Genomic DNA, 11,230 nt, shown 5'->3' on the forward strand with positions numbered 1-11,230 from the left:
TTCATATCCTCCCTGGTGAATTTGATGTGTCGGTCCACCGAGTTAATGTGATCCGTGAAATGTGGTACGTCCTGAGATTTGATTTTCACCCAGGTGTCATCCACATACCTGAACCTGGTGTTCCAGGGTAGGATGGCAAAGCCCTCTTTTCCACTTCTTCCATGTACAAATTGGCCACGATGGGTGAAACCGGGGAGCCCATGGCACACCCATGTTTCTGCCTGTAGAACTGACCCTTGTATGTGAAGTAAGTGGAATGAAGACACTGTTCCAGAAGCAAACACACTTGGTAGATGATGAGAGTGGTCCTGTTGCTGAGGTTGGGGTCATCCTGTAATCTCTTATGCACTACTTCCAACGCTTCTGTGACTGGGATGCAAGTGAAGAGAGATGTAACGTCGTACGAGACCATGGTTTCATCTGACTCCATAATGACATCTCTCACCTTCTCAACAAAATCCAGGATGTTCTGAATGTGGTGTTCAGAGCTGCCTACCAGCGGGTTGAGGATTGAAGCCAGAAACTTGGAGATGTTATAGGTGACCGAGTTGATCATACAGACAATCGATCTTAAAGGTGCATCCTGTTTATGTATGTTCAGTAAACCATACAGACTTGGTGTAGATTCCCCTGGGTATAGCCTGTGGTATGAGGTCCGGTCATTAGCCTTGTCTTGTTCTAACTGGTTCAGACAGTCTATCACCCTCTTCCTGTAACCACTTCCTGGGTCTCGTTTCAGGAGCTCATAAGTATTTTCATCACTGAGCAGTGACAAAAGTTTCTCATGATCTTTCTGGTTTAGCAAAACTGTGCACCTACTCCTGTCTGCCGGAATGTTGTTGTCATTACTAAGTGATGTGAGTGCCTTCCTCTCCTCCATGGTGATGTTGGATGCTGGGGGCTTTGCATTGCTGAGACAGGCCGAAACCTTCGTCCATAGTTGCTCTGCTTCCACTTCTGCAATATTGTTGTTTAGAATTGCTGTTTCTGTGGCTGTGATCAGTTCCACTAGTGGGATTTGTCTCAGTGTGACAGCAAAATCCAGCCCTTTAGCACGGATGTTTTTTTTAATGCTAAATTGATTTCATTTGTTTTATTAATCCCTGTGATAGTTGGAGAGTTGAGGAGAAAATTATCTCCACTATCAGTATAAAAAATAACTCACTGCATCCTTTCAGATTAACCGAAGAGATAAAGTGTAAAGTGTAAATCGAGAAAAACAAAAAAAATTCATAAAGTTTTATAAAGTAATAGAAGATATAAACGTAATAATAGTGCTATCAGTAACCAAAACAGAAAATGACCTTATATGGTTGTGTTGATGCGTGCTCAAACATCCAGGTAAGGATGTTTGAGCACGCAAAAATTTGATTCATTTCATCTGGAAAACACTACGTCCACAATGTCGTCTGGAAACATCATGGAGACGCCCGCCTTAACTCATCTATTCAACCCTCCATCACCACTGCAAACGAGAAGCAGCTCAGAGCAGATTCCTGACGTAACTCACCACTATCTTCATACATGCCCTCCTGCACTACCAGAGTTCCTCTCTTGGCACCCTATCATGTGCTTTCTCTAAATCCAAAAGACACAAGTGCAACTCCTGACCTCATCTCTATCAGCATTCTCAAAGCAGACATCACATCTGTAGCGCTTTGAAGCCATACTATTTGAAGTCACCTCTGCTGATAAGCTTCAACAACTCTTTCTCATATCTTCGTGGTATGGCCCATCAGCTTTATCTGTCTGTAGTTATTACAGCTCAGCACATAAACCTTGTTCTTCGAAAATCAATAACAGTACACTTCATCTCCATTCTTCAGGCATCCTCTCACTCACCAAGATTGTTCTAAACAATCTGGTTAAAAAGTCCACTGCCCTCTCTCCCAGACATCTCCACTCCTCCACAGGTATGTCATCAGGACCAACTGTGTTTCAACTCTCAGCACTTCCTCATTTAATAACTTTTCTCCATCCATACATTGTTTCTCTCATTTTCTTCAATCATCAGTTTATCAAAAATGCTGTAGTCCTTCCATCTACACTCTCACACATCCTTTCTTCACTTGTTACTATCTCCACCCTATGACTCTAATCTGCTGCACATCCTTTCCAGCTCGATCTCTCTGCTTAGTCTTTTGATACAAGTCCTTTTCTCCTTCCTTACTATCCAGCCTCACATGCTATCATTAAAATTCTTGCCATCTTGCTGTACACCTAACCTCATGCCCTCTTTATCTCCCAGACGAACCCACCTTTTCTTGCTAACCTCTTCCTTTGAATACTTTCCTGCCTCCTTGTCTTTCTTCCTCTGTCCAGAGGACACACAAACACCTTCTTGGCAGTTTCCTTCAACACTTCAGCTGTACTCTTCCGGTCTACTCCTCCCTAAACTCTGCACTTCCTTCTTTAGCGTCAACCATTTAATCATTGCCTTTGCCTCCACCCAGTTCCTCTTATTGGTTTTCAGAATCATCCTTTGACTAACATTTGAAACTCACAACATATCCAGTATAAAATAATTTACAGGATGCACATGACCAAAAAGCAGGTTTAAAATGGGTTTAGGTGAGGCACAAAAATCTTCACAATGCACCTTTAGTAGTGCTGATGTTTAAAACAAACAAACAACAACAATACTTAAAATCTACATATTGAACAAATGCATTTTCTATAATCATACAATCACAAGCTTGCTGGGTGACCTGACCGAAACAGAGACATTTGGAATGATTATTTGGAAGAGATAATTATTTTTGTAAATTTGTTCTTTTAAAATATGGCAAAATATGAAAGGTAATCTCCAAAACGACTTAAGTGTGAGATACTCAGCAGTCAACTTCTTTGGCAGCAGGTTTGTCGTCTACACCTGGACCTACAATACAGAGCAGCTGTGCCTTCATATTTATAAGAAAATGGATTTTTAAAAACATCTTTTTCATTTATGTTTCTCAAAATAACAAACTTTTATATTGACAGACCTCTGGATCAATGGCACTCATTTTTCTTTCTTGCATCCCTCTTTAGGAATTCAAAATATGCCTCACATAATATCTTTGAAAATGTATCTATGTATATATGTATGTATTATTTTGTTTGTTTTTATTTGGGTTTACCAGTCAATGAGAATATAAAATAATTCAGGTTGAACTTTTGTTAAATGCATAACTTAAATCACGCATAGCTTATGTGTGATTTCTAAGTTAGCTATAACACAGTTTGATACAGTGGTCTATCAGCGTTAGTAAAGTCACAAGCGGTCTCGGGTAAAACAAGCTCTTTATTTAACGTTTAGTTACAATCTGGCCCACAGTTTGGTTTATTGGTTGACGCATTAACCATAGATAATGATAGATTTGTTCGCCAGATGGCAGCAAAGTTCAATATTTTACTGGCACTGTAGAGCTGTGCAGGTTTTGTGAAGATTATAGCGATGAAAAGGGACACTGTTTAATGACGCTTCGTGGCCTAAGTGAATGATTTGGGGGCTACATAAAAATAAATGGCGACTAAAGAGTCGCATGGATCCTGTCCATAATCCGTTGTGGTATGAGCAATTTGAATGCGGAGCTTGCTTAATAGGCTGCACTCACTCTGGCAAGCTATTTCTCAACAAGGATGTTAAGAAATGTTGTGACATTACTTCGGCGTTTTGTACATGCTGTGAGCGGCTGTTGGTGAAAAGCCCGGTATCCTTCACAGCTCATCCGGAGAGCTGCCTCACACAAGCCTCAGAGCAAATCGCCAAGTTGTCGCTTTCAAAATAAAAGCCTCGCCGTGTCGCCACATGTGCTTGTTTTGTTTTTTTTATTATATTTTTAAAAAAAACAGCACTGAATGCAGAATTTTGTATCCGTATTTTGCCACAAACAAAGAAAATACTGTACAAGTAACAGTTTCTAAAAGAGCGAACCCACAAAACTCCTGCATATTTGTGTTTTGTTTTACATGTGAAAGAGACTGACCAGCTGCTGCAGTGACCCTGTAGGCCTAATCTGCATCATCGGGATGAATTTACTGTAAAGCCCACATTCAAACATGATTTGGATTTCATAGGCCCCATAAGGAGGGCAACAGGCAGTCGCCAGGTTACACGTGATGATACTCGTTATAAGCAACGCTCATTTATTGCATACAACAGGATGTTTCAGAAAAAAAATGCAGTCTACAACATCAACATTCATAACCTTTATGTTGCAAGAATTTGTATTTAAATGCAAGACCGTGTGTTTCAAGTAAATCAAGATAAGAGCAGTTTTGTGTTGCCTTTAGATCAGACGCACACTGTGTTAATTTACGTATCAGTGGGTGCTGCTGCACTGAATGCTCTCAGGGAGGCGTTGGGTGTCAACATATGAGTTCCTTTTCTGTCTCTTTATCATATTTTAAACTAAACTGCAATTCCCACTCCAAATAATAGCTTATAACATCTAAAACAAACAAACAAACAAACAAACAAACAAACAAACAAACAAACAAACAAACAAAAAGTTATCTGAAGACATTTACCTTCCATATAGACAACGCCATGTCTTATTTGTATGGCTTAAATTTGTATTTCACCGCGAATTCATGAAAATGAATTTTTATTCTTGAACATTTACCGGATGTCCTGTTCTTGTTTTACTGATCGGGCTTAATAGAGCCGGTGGCGGAGGGAAATGCAGCAACGGAGGTGGTGTTGGTGGTGGCTGTTCACCTTCTGAAACAAACAGGAAGCACACAGATCTCTTGTCCACCTGAGGGATCCGTGCTATTCGTGGAGAGGCTGTCGAGCGGTGTTGTCAGATACGCGGACTCGCTGTGCGTGAAAGTAGCCTGGCCCACTCCGTCGTGAAGATAAAGCAGCACTTTTAACTTTCAGCTCTTCTGGCGTGTCCTCTGCGTTTTTAACGACCTCCCAGGAGAAAATTAATGAAGGTAAGTCCCACTTATATATAAAAAAAAAATCACTTCTTTTTAGCTGTGGGCTTTTCGCTCGGGGAGTGAGGACGTCATCACGCCAAACTCAGTTCATCAATTCGTCTAATGTTGCATTTATTGCTGTTTATATCTGGCATTAAAATCCCAGCCCTGCTGTGGAGAACGGTCACCACTTCAGCTAATCGTAGCAGTCTAGTCTGTCATCTTTTAATTAACCCCGATGAAGAGGTTTTTTTTTGTTTGTTTTTTGGAACCCCCTCTTAAAGCTAACTAATCAGCCTACCCGGTGTGGTGGGCGGCGGAAAAACAACCATAGTTTTAAGTTGAAATGTTATTCTGATGTTCACAGAAAACCTTGTCGGCGTGTTAAACGTTTAGATGTTGTTTGAGGGGTAGTGGATTTCATTATCTAAGCAAAACAAGTAACACATTCCCTTTATGAGCTCTCTCCACACGAGAAAGGGACGAAGCATTCCGGAGTGATTACTCCTCAGCTGAGGGGGACTTTGACGCTCGCTCATCGTGTTGTTAGTTTTAAAGTCGGAAACCGGCCCGCACCTTTAACGGATCTGTAGTCTCTGTGCAACTGACAGCTGTGTGTATCTCATTGTTGAGAAATGGACCGACAACAGAGAGGATGTGAAACTTAAGGGAGCAATTCGCACAGTCAGCTTTTCTGCAATAAGCATGATGACCTTTTTGTTTTTATTTCATTAAGAATCTTACAACTACAACAAAAACCCTCAGTAATTTGGTAAACTTGAGTGGGGGTAAAGCTGCTACGTCAGTCTAAATCAGGGGTGGGTAACTCCGGGCTTCAAGGGCGGGTGTCCTGCAGGTTTTAGATGTGTCCTTGATCCAACACAGCTGATTTAAATGGCTAAATGACCTCCTCAACAAGTCTTGAAGTTCTCCACAGGCCTGGTAATGAACTAATCATTTGATTCAGGTGTGTTGACCCAGGGTGATATCTAAAACCTGCAGGGCACCGACCATTGAGGCCCCACCCCTGGTCTAAATGGTAATGTGACACCTGTGGGGTTTTTGTGTTTTGGTTTTGTTTTTTTGTTTTTATTATTTTAAGTCTTGTTTGACTGTCCACTCAACATAATGTCTGTTCCAACTAGTCAGATGTGCCTTAGAGGTTGTATGAGACCGTGCATGATGTCTACCTGAAAGATGCACAAACCCACTTGATTCATTTATAATAAAATGTAATCAGTCTTGATAAAAGTCACAATTGGCGACAATCGCAATCAGACTAAATTAACAAACAAAAACGGCTGAGTTCTCTATCACTTATAGTACACACCGGGAAACATAAGTAATCCCCTGGAGTGTTGCTACTTAGAGTTAAGTGTTTGTGTTAAAGACAGAAGATTAGAAGTGTCGATCCCTGTAAATAAAGCCTTACAAAATATGGGTCTGATCTTAAAGTTTGTTTGGAGTGAACCAGACTTTGATCACCTTCAGGGGACCTTAGAAGAATCTTAATAGAGATGCGTGAAAAAGTATTTTTAAAGACCTTTGTGCTTGTCAGTCCGCAATACGATTAACACTTTTGAACAAATTCAAGACTACAGCTACTTTCTGTAGCTGTGAGTGTCTGAGATCACAATATGGAGTCCATTAGGAGGTGAAAAAGAATTCAAGGGTAACAGCAAGCAAGCAACAGCACTGAGATCTTTGCTCATTGTCTATATTATTACAGGGAAAAGAAACACCACGACTGCTGCTCTCCAACAAATACTCTAGCCCTCCTCAAGCTTACAAAAGACCATCCCAATTTTCTTTAACGTTTTTCTGTGGACTGACTTTCAGTGACCTTTTGAATAGAATGTTACATTTGGAGGATTTTTTTGTTAGTTTTTTTGTTTTGTTTAAGTCTTGTATATCTACAGTGTAACATTATCCCAACTGTAAAGCATGGTAGAGGCTGCATTATAGTTTTGGGCAGCAGTACAACTGTACAGAAGTACAATACCTAAAGCTTTGTAGAGACAGGGTAGTACGACAAGACAATCACCCAAAGCACAAAAGTACATAACCTATAGGAGAAAGTGCATGCTTTGGGATGGCCAAGGCAGACCTGACCTTAACACAACTGACATGGTGTGTTGTGACTATGTTGATGTTGTCGGATGGGAGTTATTGCTGTTAAAGAAAATTCTGTGAGTTACTGAATTAAAGATGTTCCCTACTTTTTCTACCCTGCACTGATTTCCCCAAGAGCCAACTACTTAAAAAAAAAAAAAACCCAAAAAAACCCCAATGTTCTTTTTTTAAGAAATCAGTGCAGAAATCGTGGTGTTTCCAAAGGGTGCAGGAAATTGCAGCCAAACCTACTGATCATGTAATGTACGACTCAACGGTTGGGCTACTTCCTTAGACCTATTTTCATTCGGGTTTTGGCATTTCTAGTAAACCAATAGACTTCTTTCCAACTAACCTGAGATCTGCGTTTGTGTGTGTGCACCTTAGTGTTAGTAAAGTCATTACATATCCTTTAGCTCAGTCTTAAATTTTTATTGTGAGTTTAATTTATGTGCATCTAGTTAATCAGCAGCTCAGTGGTGATATATTGCAGGCAGCACAACAGATGATACGAACACGCAGCTTTGCTAGCAGGCATGCAGCCACGGCCACCAGTCACTTTGTTCTTTTGGCCATTGTAAGCAAAGGACTTGGTTTTTCAGATTATCTAGAAATGTAAGTAGCACTGTCCATGTTTGAGTCCCCCAAAAAATGTAAACACAATATTCATAGCAAGCAAAAGCATTGCAAATGCTGCCTTACTGAACTTATTTTGTGTATCGCACACAGTTACACCTGCAGTGTATAACTCGCAGCTGAAGATCTAAATCTTTGCAGGCAGTAAATCTTGGACCTACACAACATTTTATAAAAGGGGAAAATAATTTCCCAGGGGAGCTGGGCAGTATTTGCTGCTTCTGTGGCACTTTGGGAAATATTGATGCCCAGTTCATGCATTTTGATATTATTTAAAATGGGCAATGCTCCTGCCTACTGTGTGTTGAGCAAGGTCTGCTGTCAGGTTCCCTCTGAGGTAAAGTTGGAGAACACTGATAAGGCTAACTGACGTCACTCCAAAGACATGAGCCAACAATGCAGCTATTTATTCCAAGCCAGATTTGGTCCCAAAGCAGGCCCCTGAGAAACGGGGGCACAAATGAAGGCAGAATTCTAAGCAAGTGTTTTCACAAAAAGAAAAAGTTTTTACAACTGTGGTGGTGCCTGTGTCACACATCATTTTACTTACAAGAATGAACACTATTGTACACCGAGGCTGTTTTCTGTGAGGATTTAGCTAGCTGGTTAATAAATGATGAATACTAATGTGTACAGCTAAAGTGGAGACAAAGCCAGGTGGACTACAAATGGAAGGAAGAGTGTATGAAATGGTGTGGTGTAGCTAAGGCCCAGTTTAAGGGAAGAATGTGATTAATATAGTCAGTTACTTTACATAAAAGCAGAATGGATTTGATTTGATATACTTTTATTAGTCCCACAAGGGGAAATTTCCCCTATGAAGAAGCTATGTTTTTGTCATAGCTTCTTCATAGTGATCAGTGACACTTGGATTGTTGCACACACCATAACATCAAGGTTTTATGGGCATATAGCAGCATGGTGGAATTGAGGACAGTGCAGTCTTAGTATTTAGACAGTGGTGTTTTTCATTGCGTTGGCTTTACTCCACCAACTTGGATTTCAAGCAAAACAATGACTCTGAGGTGAACATGCTGACTTTCAGCTATCAGGATGTTCACATCCACTGTGTGAGCAGTGTGAGAAATCTCCTAAGTCATAGTTCAATTTGAAATGCATCATACATTTTTTGTTTGTTTGTTTGTTCCCAGTATGGTCCCTCTCTGGAAGGTGACAAGTATGGCCCAAATGAATGCACAGTTATGAGTAATCATTGTTATCCTTGAGCAAAACTGACGACCAGGATCACGAAGCCCCATTCAACAGAGTACAAGGGTTCACTGACTAGTTTGAGGATGAAACTTTATTGTTACTGTTTCTCAAATTATTGAACACCTCTACAAGATATTACATCATGTTTGACTTTGCAGATGCTGCGCTTCATTATCAACAAAACAAAATGAGGGACTATCACCACTTTAAGATACCTTGCCTTTTTTTTTTTTTGTTGGTATTTTTGTTTTTTACCTTTTAGTTTGCCAATTTGTACTAGACTGTAAATATTGTGATTCCAAAAGCAATAGAAAATATTCAGACTTTCCTTTCTTCAACTGTCTAAATGCCCCATTTTAGCTGTTGAGCAAGGTTCCAGAGGATGCTCTTTAAATGGAACATGTTAAAGAGAATAATATGTTGTTAGCACAGTATGCTCATAAGAAGTGTGTGTGCGTGCGTGTGTGCGTGCGTGTGTCCTGCTTTTGAAACCAGAATTGTGTTCTATTGGTGGTTTCTTGAAATGGAGCACATAGCTGTGGTTTGCAGTTTTTGGGTTGTTTATTTTTTAAATTTTCTTTTTGTCATCCCCCATTATATCTCTCTCACTCACTCACACACACCCACCACCACAATCTCTTTGACACTTCCTGCTGCTATACTTTTAAAGTAATGGCTTGCATAACATCCTCTCAAAGAGCAGCGTGTAAGATAGCCAGTAAAAGTAGTCTTCTTTCATTTGTGTGTGAGTAGGTGTGTTTGGTGTGGCACACCAGTTTGCCTGCTAGCTTTCAGGATCACACTTGCGTTAGATAAGCCCTATTTAAGCCATTATGGTCAATGAAAATGTTCAATTCCGCTAGCTGGTCCCAACTATACATAGAAAAGAAACTGCCACAGCTAGAAATGTGACTGACTGTGAGGTGAGAGTGGCCTGTTGGAATTCTCCACTCTGCTGCACAGCAGGCCAGGACCTGCCAAGGAATGCAAGGAAGACAGCAGGAGAGGGTTAGAGGGGGAAGAACTGAGCAGATTGAAATATGAGAGAGAAATCTGTCTGTACCCAAGCCAGATGTGGTCACTGACATATGTGGTTAGACACATCCATCCAGTTTCTTCCACTTATCCAATTCAGGGTCATAGTTGGGGTTGATGGAGACATATTTACCCTTGTTAAATCGAATGGTCAAGTGCCATAAATCAGCTTAGGTTTGACATGATCCTTTGAATCATCAATAAATCTTGTTCTAAGCCAACATGTTTACATTGTGTCAGCTGAGCAAAGGAAGTCTTTGACTTGAAGTTTTATGTTTAGAATCTACCGTAATTTAGATGCTCACTTGTCCGAAAGCCACAGATGTAAAAAGCTTTGAGAAAGCAGGAGTTTAAATCTGTTTTCTTGCATTTAAAGTTGTTAGTCAGGTGTTGAAAAGCGGTCTGTAAGCTTTTCTGGTAAGACAGAGTAGAATTCAGTTGATCTGCATTACAGGTCATCAAATATAAGAGAAGTGTGTTATGCACCATTGCTTATCCAGTCCTGCGTGCATGCATGCAGGAGCATAAACCTGTCACCTGATTGCATTTAGGCAAGTTATGTGTATATAAAGACAGTCCCAAAAGGTTAAAGCTGGGTATAAAGTGATCAGTTTTGATGTAACATGTTTTTATAACAAGAGTTTTCCATGAAGTGCTCACTCGTCCGACATCCCTGTAAAGAAAACGTTTGACGTTGAGTGGATGTGAAAAGCTAATCTGAGATAAGCTCTGGAGCGCATTCCTAACTACACACTGTCCATATGAAAACATGGCAATGTCTAAGCTATGATTCAGTTAATTTTGTTTTCAGGTGAACACTGTAGTGGTGGATCATTCAAACGGGAATTAACTCTGCTTATTTTCTTACTGTCTGCCTACATAGCACATCCAGTAAGGGGAGCATCTATGCAGAAAATTATATTATCGGTTATGACATTACTACACTACATATAAATAGCTGAGACACTGATGACAAATTGAATTTGTGATATCAGACTGAGGATTGTTATTTCAATATGTTTCATAGAAGAGGTTTAGATTGTCCGTCTGTGTGTTTTGTCTTGTTTTTGTTAGAACGTCACTGAAATCTAGAAAGCTAACGATTCACTAACTGGAAGACACTGACAGGTTTCTAGTGGTTGTTTACCCAGGATATAAATTGTTATATTGCCCAGGACAGGCCTGTATGGAAGCCCGTTTCCGCCACTAAAAAAAAAAAAAAGGATCCATAACTCGAAATTTCGAGTTATTTTCTCGAAATTTCGAGTTATTTTCTCGAAATTTCGAGTTATTTTCTCGAAATTTCGAGTTATTTTCTCGAAATTTC

General features: G+C 40.1%; 1 protein-coding gene across 1 annotated transcript in view; it reads left to right on the forward strand.

Moving 5' to 3' along the window:
- Window positions 1-4,643: 4,643 nt before the first annotated feature.
- pik3cb (phosphatidylinositol-4,5-bisphosphate 3-kinase, catalytic subunit beta) overlaps window positions 4,644-11,230 on the forward strand; it is a 47,471-nt gene continuing 40,884 nt past the window's right edge. Inside the window, exon 1 of the mRNA XM_005738368.2 lies at window positions 4,644-4,923. The gene's annotated coding sequence lies outside the window, so the exon portion shown is untranslated. The remainder of the gene's footprint in view (window positions 4,924-11,230) is intronic.

The sequence above is a fragment of the Pundamilia nyererei genome, unplaced genomic scaffold (assembly GCF_000239375.1).
Source record: "Pundamilia nyererei isolate P.nyererei 1_Seehausen unplaced genomic scaffold, PunNye1.0 scaffold00083, whole genome shotgun sequence".
Classification (NCBI taxonomy): domain Eukaryota; kingdom Metazoa; phylum Chordata; class Actinopteri; order Cichliformes; family Cichlidae; genus Pundamilia; species Pundamilia nyererei.